We start from the raw sequence: 11,628 nt of genomic DNA, 5'->3' as shown, positions 1-11,628 counted from the left end.
GAAAAACAAACGTTTTCTCAAACAAAAGAAAGCAAATCTTTTCAAGGTACAAATAAGTTTGCTATGATAAGAAGTAAGAAAATTAGTTGCATTAAATCCACCTATGTGCAAAATACTTCTATCATGTGTCACTTTTGTTGCCAATTTGGACATATGCAAAATGATTGCTATGTAAAGAAAAATATGAGAAAAGGTATGAAATCCATGTGAATTGCTAGATCATGTTGTAATAACTCCCAAGGACCCTATTATGGTCTTGACTTGAAAAATAAAGGGGGAGTTGGCTTTTTGATTGATGCCAAAAGGGGGAGTTGGCTTTTTGATTGATGCCAAAAGGGGGAGTAGGACTTATTGAAGTTTCTTTGTATGTTGGCATTTTCTAAGGGGGAGTTTTATTTGAACTTATTTGATCAAAGAAATCTTCATTTTGTTTGTCATCATCAAAAAGGGGGAGATTGTTGACCTTGGTTGATCAGTCCTTGGTTTTGATGATTAACAAACCAAAATGTAGATTTGGGCTAATATTTTTATGTGAGCAATTTGTTAGAACAGATTCTTGTGGCACAAAAGAAGAAGCAAAAACAGGGTACTCATGTGGGACGTCCGAAAGGAAGCTATCGGACGTCCGAAAGGATGAAGAACATCAAGAAGGAAACTCTGTCGGACGCTCGTGAGGAAGCATCGGACGTCCGGAAGGATCGGACGCACGCCTCGGACGCACATCGATTTCATCGGACGTCCTAAAAATTCCACGAAGATTTGATAACTCTCTGGACGACGTTCGGACGCAGGGTTCGGACGTCCGACAGGTGGTTTGGACGCAGGGTTCGGACGTCCGACAGGCCAACGGCTAGTTTTGACAGCATTTAATATTTGACCGTTGGAGAGCCTTTTGGAGCCATTTCTCACCTTCTATAAACACCCCAAAGCACAAGAAGACACAAGACTTTTGCCAACACAAAATACAAGCTTACAAGTGAGATTTTTGAGTAGAAAGATTCTTTGTTGGTTGTATAAGGGGTTGGGAAAGTTGGGTTGTGAGGTTGCTCAAGTGAAGGTTACTCTCTAGGAGAAGTAAAACCTTGGTGAAGGTGAACCTATCACTTGAAGTGGTAAAACCTTGGTGAATGTTGCCTCATTTGTATAAAATAGTTCTTAATTGGGTGTGTGATCTTTCAAGTGTAGGTTGTTGAGGGTTAACTAGAATAGTTGTAAAACTCCTTAGCTCAACCAAAGTGTGTTTGGGGTGAGGAAGGAGTGAGCCTTCACATGTACATCTTGGTTAGCATCGACATCTATTGAAGAGGCTATTGGATTGATATTTGGTTTGCATTTCTTATCTTTTCTCTTTAATTAAGTTTTCTTTATTGTGCTTAAATTTGATATATCTTTGTGCATCATTGTGAAATTGTTTGTACTCATTGGGTTGCACCAGACCTTACACGCTATTTAACCAATTTTTCCCATAAAGAGCTGGTACAAAATATACTACAAAACCTGCCAGTTTTCCATAAAGAGTTGGTATATTATGCGCTATTTAACCAATTTTTCATATTTAAGACTCAAAATTTCAAATACGTTATTTTAATTTTCGTAAATTTCAAATACGTTATTTTTAAAAAGCGCAACTTTCAAATACGTTATTTTAATTTTCGTAAATTTGTTTAAATATGAAAAATTGGTTAAATAGTGCATGAAATACAAAACTTGCCAGTTTTCTATAAAGAGCTGGTATGTTATGGGTAATTTCGTTTTTTTTTTTTTTTTTTAACTTTCACATATTTAATTTATGTTAAATACAAAATATACTAGTTTTCCTTTGGGTGCTATTTAACCAATTTATTTTGAAGTTTTTGCTCGTTAAACTTGGGGAAAAATGGGGAAGTCTTTTTCTTCTCTCTTTTTGTACAGATAAAGGTAGGCAAGTCAAACGTGATTGGGATGTGAATGATAAAGAATTATAATCCCAATATTATATATATATATTTTTAATGAAAAGGGTATTTTCGAAACTATAATTAATCTTGATGACAGTTGGATACAATAAAGGCAATTTCATCATTCCAAGTTTTCTTTTCCCTAATGTCAAGTGGAATCACTAAATAGCACATGTTTTGTATTTAACATAAATTAAATATGTGAAAGTTAAAAAAAAAAGAAATTACCCATAACATACCAGCTCTTTATGGGAAACTGGCAGATTTTGTATATAATACGCTATTTAACCAAATTTTCATATTTAAACAAATTTACGAAAATTAAAATAATGTATTTGAAAGTTGCGCTTTTTAAAATAACGTATTTGAAATTTACGAAAATTAAAATAACGTATTTGAAATTTTGAGTCTTAAATATGAAAAATTGGTTAAATAGCGCATAACGTACCAACTCTTTATGGAAAACTGGCAGGTTTTGTAGTATATTTTGTACCAGCTCTTTATGGGAAAAATTGGTTAAATAGCGCCCAAAGAAAAACTAGTATGTTTTGTATTTAAAATAAATTAAATATGTGAAAGTTAAAAAAAAAAAGAAATTGCCCATAACATACTAGCTCTTTATGGGAAACTGGCAGGTTTTGTATTTAATGCACTATTTAACCAATTTTTCATATTTAAACAAATTTATGAAAATTAAAATAACGTATTTGTCCAAATCTCAGGGATCAATTCGTTATTTGGTCAAATCTCAAGGGAGGTAAATGTAATTAACCCTTTTCTTTTTCTTGATGTCAAGTAGAATCACTAACGTCTCTTAACAGCAGAGGGATAATTGTTAAATGTCTGGTTATTCAAAGGGGTGGACTGTTATTTGTCCAAATCTCAGGGATCGATTCGTTATTTGGTCAAACTTCAAGGGAGGTAAATGTAATTAACCCATAAATTATGGATTCCAACCTCAGGTGTTAAATTTATAATGAATAAACTATTACTTTATTTTAAATAAGACCCATAAATCTGGTTTGTTAAATTATACCCATAGTTATTTATAATGAATAAACTATTACTTTATTTTAAATAAGACCCGTAAATCTGGTTTGTTAAATTATACCCATAGTTATTTATTATACAGGTATATTATGAGTACTTCCTAACTAAGGTACTAAGTTTTAATCATTAATAAAACATCTTATCATTATTTCAAATAAACTTCCTAATACTACTTTGAGATAAGGTTTTAATGTAAAAATTGTACATGTATTCCAAAAAATGGTAAATTTTGATCCTTAATCATTTTTATTACCATGTTATTAGTAAGAATTACTATTTATGTATAAAAACTTACTGTTATTTGAACTAAACTTACTCTTTTAAAAGTAAGTTTGGGATATAAAGTAGTAATCTATTTATTTAAAAATTAAGTTTAATATTTATTCCAATTTACCTTTTGAGGTATAAAAGTTACTAATTTATTAGGCTTAACTTACTATTTTAGATAGAAAACTTACTTCCATAATTTTAGGTGTTATTCTATTTAGGTGAATAGGTCCAACAATAAATCAAATGATCGCTAAAAGTGCAACAACATGTTATATTAGGTAAAAACTATTCGCTACCATAAGTCATAACTATCGTTTAGTATATATCTATATGTATTGCTGAGGGGGTTTTGGATAAGGAGCTTCCAAAATTGTCAAAAGTTTGAATGCTATTTTAATAGAATTTTACATTTTTATAATTAAAAAATGTTTATCTCTTAACTAATCATGTAACCGCTCCTACAAATCCTATAATCATGCTCATATTTCTCCCACATTTCCCTTAATTTTTTTCCACTACCCCATAAAATTCAAACTCCTAAACTTTAACTAACAGATAATAACCACCCCTGTAAAATGATATCTGCAAATTTCAATTCACATCTCACATTTATTACTGACACTTATCATATCACTGATAGTAATAACTAATCGTTAATTTAAGAAATTCCCAACTACAAAAGTCAAATATCCAAAATTTAGTAGCCTGTTTAAATTACAATTTTCACAATTCAACGTATCTTATTGTCATAATATATTTTACTCTCACAATCATTCACAAATTATAAAGGGATTAAAAAATAAATAATTTTTTAATAAAACATTAATTCAAAGGTAGTTAATTCACACACACACGCATACATATATACATATATATATATTCTCATAATATAAACTAAAATTATAAAAAAATTAGGAGGGCTAACTTTGTTTTACACAAATATTTACACAATATGAATTAAAATTTTTAAAACTTTGGGAAGAAGGGACCTATGGCCCCGATTAGCCCCTATTAGTTTGGGAGTGTTTGGATAGCAGATTTTTCCAAATAATATTTTGCTTACATCATAAACACATTTTTCAACCCACCTTTTTATCTCACATACATCATATCACAAAAAGTACTATCGTAATTATTTCATATAACATTTTAAATAACACTCTATCCAAACAAATTTCAATAGCGTCTTAATTCCAAACCTGCAAAAGAGAAAATAACTGATCACAAAATGAATTTTACACTATGGTGATCCCACCCAAATGTAGTTATTTCACGCACACACGCACACATATATACTTATATATATTCTCATAATATAAACTAAAATTATAATAAATTTGGAGGACCTGTTTTATTTTACACAAATATTTATATAATATGAATTAAAATTTTTAAAACTTGGGGAGGAGGGCTATGACCTCCATTAGCCCCCATTGGTTCCATTATTGATTTCAATGGCATCTTAATTTCAAACCTACAAGATTACAAAGAAAAAAAATAACTAATCGCAAAGCGAATCTCACACCATAGTGATCCCAATGAAATATTTTAAAAAGATTCAGCAAGTTCACTTAAAAAAAAATACAAGTCTTGCTGAACTTTTTTTGTAGTACGAATTCTTCAAAATTCAATAGAATTAATTAAACCACCAATATTAATTTTCATACTAAAAGTTGATTGGTGTAAAAAATGTTCGCACTTTTGTACAAGATTATCAAATCGAATGCATAACGTTGGTAAGTATTTCATTTTAAAGTCAAATAAAACATGCAATTACATTTATTTCTATCCATATATTATTCATTTTCTAATATAAATTATTATTATTATTTTAAGATCAATCTTCCGCAAAAACACAATTCTTGAATGATTTACAGTTTTTGTCATACTTTGAACTATTGTTAGACAAATCTTAAATTTTAATTATGTTGGTATAATATTTTTTAACTTTTTTCAAATTAAAATGGTATAATTTTTTAATTTATTTTAATAATGTAAGCACCGTGCGTAGCACGGATATTCACACTAGTTGTCCTTGTATGACTAAGCCTGAGAGTTTGAGCATGTTTTGGTTGAATGTTATAATTCAAAATTTGGGGTTTGGAAGGAATGGGTTATATCCATTGTAATCAAAACTCAAACAAAAGTGGGGATAAGCCTAGTTGTCACAACAAACTATATAAAGTGGATTTTTTTATTTATTTGCACAATGCTACCTTATTTTTACATGCATCAGAATGGATTGATTACAAGTTGCATTTGCTTGCCTTTTGCTAGAATTTTGGCTAATTAACAAATTATACTAATTGTAGAAAAGTAAGTTTGTAATCATTTTCAATTTTTGAAAAGTTTGAAAGTTTGGATAACAATAACATCAAATCTTCCTAGTTACATGTAGAATATCACTTGTTTCTATATCACAATTTTTATAACTTAACACCTATGAATATAATAAGATAAAATTATTATTTTATAATACGATAAAATTTTATTATTTTCTAAGGTTATGTGAAAGGTCAAAATATTTTTCACAAAATATTTTAAAATATATAAGTACAAAAGAATATTAAATTATACATATAATCATGCATTATACAAGTATGTTACGAGTACTTACTAACTAATGTACTAAATTTTAATCATTTATAAAATATTTTATTGTTATTTCAAAGAAGCTTCCTAGTATTCATTTGGTATAAGCCATAAAGGATTGAGTGATTTGAGTCAGCTGCTTCTGTGTTAATTTTGACTGTGGTTAACAAACTCAATGATTTAGTCCTTCTAACTTAGGTTAGTGGGAAAATGGGTCACAGTTGGCTGGAATAAAATTGTAATAAACCCGTTTTTCAATAAAAAAAATGAACTCTTTATGACTTTTCTCCATTATAAGAATAGAGTACCCATTTTCCTAAAAAAAAATTATTTATCAGATAAAATAAAAATAAACCCATTTTTCAATAAAATCCTAACTCTTTATGCCTTTCCTCTATTATAAGAACTGTGTGCCCATTTTCCCATAAACAAATTTATTTATCGGATAAAAAAAATTTATTTATCGAAAAAATAAAAATGAACCCGTTTCTCAATAAAACATCAGCTCTTTATGGCTTTCCTCCCTTATAAGAAAAGAGTATCCATTTTGCCATAAATAAATTTGTTTATCGAATAAAATAAAAATAAACTCTTTTTTCAATAAAAAATCAGTTCTTTATGACTTTCTTCCATTATAAGAATATAGTACCCATATTTCTAAAAAAAATATTATTTATCGAATAAAATAAAAATGAACCCGTTTTTCAATAAAACACAAGCTCTTTATAGTTTTCCTCTATTATAAGAATAGAGTACCTATTTTTTCATAAATAAATTTATTTATCGGATGAAAAAATAAATATATTTTTCAATAAAATACCAGTTCTTTATGATTTTCCTCCGTTCACTACAACAAAAAAGGGTATTAGCGACAACAACTTTAGCAAGAAGTAGAAAGCTTGATGCTCTTAAGAGGCTTATAGCAAGGAAAAGGACAATACCTCACCAAAAATTGGAGCCATCATATACTCTGCGAGGGCAAGGACTTTTCTCGCTTAAAATTCTCGCCAAAAAGAGCGCGGGAAAGCTTCCCTCCAAATACTGATTCTAGTGGGCCAAAGTTTTTATGTTATTGGTGAGAAATCATGGGTGTTTTTTTGTGAAAATTTCAAAATTTTGCTCCCTTCCAATTTTTAGCAGAGCCGTGCATTGAAAATTTTTTAACCATTCCCGGCACAGCACTTGTCAAGCCTAGCACCACATGAATTCCAAGCCTTCCATACTTGCAAGGCTACTTTCCCAAATATTGTTCTCAAATCAGAGCCCTCGAAAGTTCAATCGCAACCTCCCCTGCACCTTTCTCCTTCTATCTCTCTTTCCCTCTCTATCAATTTTTAGTTTCCCGTAGACCTATGGTTCCCCTCTTCCTCTCTAGCATCCAGATCCGAATTTATACAATCATGGACATACTTTAAAGACCCTTCCGATGCAATGGTAGACTTCAAGGAAAAGCGATGGTGTAGGTTTTTTAATATGTTATTTTCATCTCTGTTTTGTCAATTGCCTTTTTCTTGCATTTTGGTCAATTTAACAATCACAAGATAAACTTTTTGAAATTGTAGGCTTCTACTTCAGTGGATTAGAGTGAATGGGCATCTCAGTCGGAGTAGAGAAAGGGGTCTTACTGGAAGGCAAAATGAAAACGGCCCGTCAAAATTTCAGATCTAAGATTTCAGGTAGTCTCCAACATATTTTCATACTAGAATTCTTCCTTCCACGATTTGATTTTTCCCCTGCTTTGTCGTATTGTTCAATCTCCTCTCTTTACCACTCTCGCTCCCATTCCTCTGTACCTCTCGTTGCCCAGCCCTAGTTGTCCCCTTTTGTTGTTCCAAACCCCGTGTATCTTACACAATTTTTGAATGCTAAACACTGATTATGACATGTTCTAAGATTTAAGCCTTATTTATTCGGTGACTTAACTGAAATTTTGGATGATTTTGTACTCCGGTTGGTGATTAGGATTGATGGTGTAGGTGATTTTGCTTGTCTTTGGACTGGTTTGTGGTGGTTCATCATTATCTATTGTTTTGTATTTCGGTGTTGTAGGACCATTCGTGAAGCATATTTTTTCCCTTCCTTTGGGCTAATTCTAATGCTTTCATTGCGCTGCATGTGATTCTCTTAGGTGATAACTTCTCCTCCTCCTGAATGTTTGTGCAAGTTTTAATGCCTTTGGTCTTTTTGCTTTTTGATGATTTAATTTTTTGTTTATTTCTTAACTAAAGATCTAGTAAATAGAATATAGTTTTCTTTTAAGTGAACATACTGGACAAAAATAATAAGGATTAGAAAAAAAGGATCTCATTGGCTATTTGCACCTTGGAAGCCTTGTTGGCGGTAAAATCTAATTCCTTTTTCCAAGTTCATTTCATGCTTTCCAAGTCCGAATGTTACGCTTGCTTAGCTACTTCTCAATTTTGAATGAGCTGCAATGGGTGAATGCATTTACTATTTTCGTGTTAAAGGAAACAGCCTTGGCGTTACTTTACAATTGGTTTCATGTCAATTGGGGTCATAATGATTTATTCCTCTTAAGTACATGCTACCAACTTGTAGTTTGAAATTCAGTTCACATTTTGTACTTGTGGTTAATAAAAGTGATCCTTAGCATTTCTTTTAAAGTCCCTCATTTTCATTTCTTTTCATGCAACAGTATGAGGATCAATGTCTTAGTTGATATATGTAGGCTAATGCAGGTTTAATTTATCTAACTACCAATGTAAATTTCTGTTTAATAATTTTTTTTCCATTGAACTCTGTAGGTTGATGGTGGATTGTAGTAAGCCTGGCTATGAAGCTCTTACAAGCTACTTCGATTATGGACTTCGCCAATTAATGCAAACATGATACTCATTGTATATAGGCACAAGGTCTATCTTAGCATTTGTTATCCCTAGCAATTTTGGTTGTACATATTAAAGCCTAATTAGGATTTGATTTGAGTATCTTTGTGCTTTGTACTGTTGATAGTATTGGTTGTAATATATTGTTGCTCGTTTTGTATTTGTAATGACAAACTAGTTTGTTATTTCGTATACAATTTTTGCTATATCTCAATATTGACATTAATGATACCTCTTGCTAAAAAAATGGTTGAAAAAAAAAATTAGCAACTACAGTCACAAAGCTGCTTTCGACAACTTTCTTGCAAGAAAATCATTTAGCTACATTTGATCGTCTTTGGTAAGGGGTTGATGGTTTCCAATAAAACACCAGCTCTTTGTGCTCTTTGTGACTTTCCTCCATAAATTTTCTATTTTTCCTTTTTTCACTGAAGTAATTTATTACTTGGATAAAATCAGAAACTCCATTATAAGAAAAGGTTTGGAGGGAATAAGTTGTAAGCAATCCATGACAATTACCGCCCCTACACACATGTGAAGGAACAGGGGCCATGACAATTTGCTACATGTACCGTGCAAATCTTATCCCATTGAAAATCACATTGAGAGGTGGGCCACCATCGAAGCAACACCGTTCAATACCTGTGGAAGTAGCGTCCAACTGAATAGACAGGTACAAGTGATGCATCTTCTCCAACAAGAATCACTGGCGCCAGTCTTATCATTATCGGAACACCATCCAACTGTCACCCATTTTCTCTCTAAGTTAGACGGACTAAATCATTGAGTTTGTTAACCATAATCTAAATTAATCCAGCAGCAACTGATTCAAATCACTGAATCCTTGCACTGTCGGCTCCTCCATTTGTTGTATGTCCATGCACCGTAGCCTCTTCTATAAGAACTTTACACAAGAACCTTCTCTCTTGCATGCCCATAGAACCGTGTTTTTTTCTTAAAATGAAGGAAAGCCATAAAGAGCTGTTGTTTTATTGAAAAACGGGTATATTTTTATTTTATTCGATAAATAAATTTGTTTATGACAAAATGGGCACTTTTTCTTATAATGGAGAAAAATCATAAAGAGTTGGTGTTTTATTGAAAAATGAGTTTATTTTTATTTTACCCGATAAACAAATTCCTTTTTGCCTTCAAAATGAGTACTCTGTTCTTATAATGGAGGAAAGTCATAAAGAACTGGTGTTTTATTGAAAAAATAGGTTTATTTTTATTTTATCTGATAAATAAATTTGTTTATGAAAAAATGGGTACTCTATTCTTAAAATGGAGGAAAGTCATAAAGAGCTGGTCTTTTATTAAAAAATGAGTTTATTTTTATTTTATCTAATAAATAAATTTTTTTATGGGAAAATAGGTACTCTATTCTTATAATGGAGGAAAGTCATAAAGAGTTGGTCTTTTATTGAAAAATAGATTTATTTTTATTTTATCTGATAAATAAATTTATTTATGAGAAAATGGGTACTCTGTTTTTATAATGGAGGAAAGCCATAAAGAGCTGGTCTTTTATTAGAAAATGGATTTATTTTTATTTTATTCGATAAATAAATTTAATTATGAAAAAATAGGTATTCTGTTCTTATAATGGAGAAAAGCCATAAAGAGCTAGTCTTTTATGGGAAAGTGATACTTTACGAAAAGTGACCACGATTTGGTTTATGAAATAATCCCAAATAAAAATTTAGAATAAATTTATTTGTTTTGAAAGTTGTATAACGATTGTTAAAACTCCAGAGATTGGCAAAAAAATTTTGGGGTTGCAGAAAGGCAGAGGGAAGAAGGAGAAGAATTGAGCTTTTTGTCCATTGCAATTATTCCGTTAAAAATGGCTCCATTCGATTTTACCCATTTTTTGTTGGGTAAAATCGTTGGTTCTAACGATCAATTCTTCATTTCTCGTCAATTGTCTTTAATTGGCCAAAATTACGAAACTTTGAGGATGCAATATGTTTGGGGTGAAACTTTGAGGATAAAATTGGCCAACCACCCAAACTTTGAGGATGAAAAGTGCATTTTTTCGTATAAATACCCATAAATAGTTAGTATTTTGTTGATGTAATGCAAAAAACTCATAAAGAGCTGGTATGTTATGGCAAAACTTTTTTACTTTCACATATTTAAAATTTGTTAAATACAAAATTTACTAGTTTCCCTTTCATAAAAATATTAGTGTAACACATTTTCAATTTTAGTTACAAACATTTATGTATTTTACATAAATGTAATGATTCAGAGTAAAATGCTCATAAATAACTAGTATTTTGTTGATGTAATGCAAAAAAATCATAAAGAGAAGGTATGTTATGGGCAATATGTTTTTTACTTTCACAAAAATCAGTTTATGTTAAATACAGGACAACCAATTTTCCTTTCGTAAAAATATTAGTGTAACAGTTTTTCAATTTTAGTTATAAATATTTATGTATTTTACATAAATGTAATGATTCAGAGTAAAATGTCCATAAATAGATAGTATTTTGTTGATGTAATGCCCATAATCGGGAGAATCAATTGAAATTCACTGTTCCTCAACCTTGGACGCTTTAAGTAAAGTAGAGATATTTGTATTCAATTAAATGTGAAACAGGCAACAATCTGTCTTCCCACGAACCCAGTTTTCACAAATGTTAATATTTTACTAATATAACAATTAAAATCAATTTTAATAATTCAAATTTAGTAGGTTAGATAAAAGTTGTTAGAAAAGTGAGAAATCAAAAGAAAAATAACTCAAATTTATTAAAAGTCCAAAAAGGATTCAGTACTTCAGCTTTAGAAGTCCTCCAAATGACTATCTATTAGAACGTCTATAATCAAAATAAATTAGATAATTAAAAAACTTAATATTTCAAACATTTATTTTCTTAAGTTTCACTTCTTAAAGGCTCTCAACTCGTTATTCAATAATGACC

This window comes from Coffea eugenioides, chromosome 9, assembly GCF_003713205.1.
Source record: "Coffea eugenioides isolate CCC68of chromosome 9, Ceug_1.0, whole genome shotgun sequence".
NCBI lineage: Eukaryota > Viridiplantae > Streptophyta > Magnoliopsida > Gentianales > Rubiaceae > Coffea > Coffea eugenioides.
Note: the sequence above shows the minus strand (reverse complement) of the source record.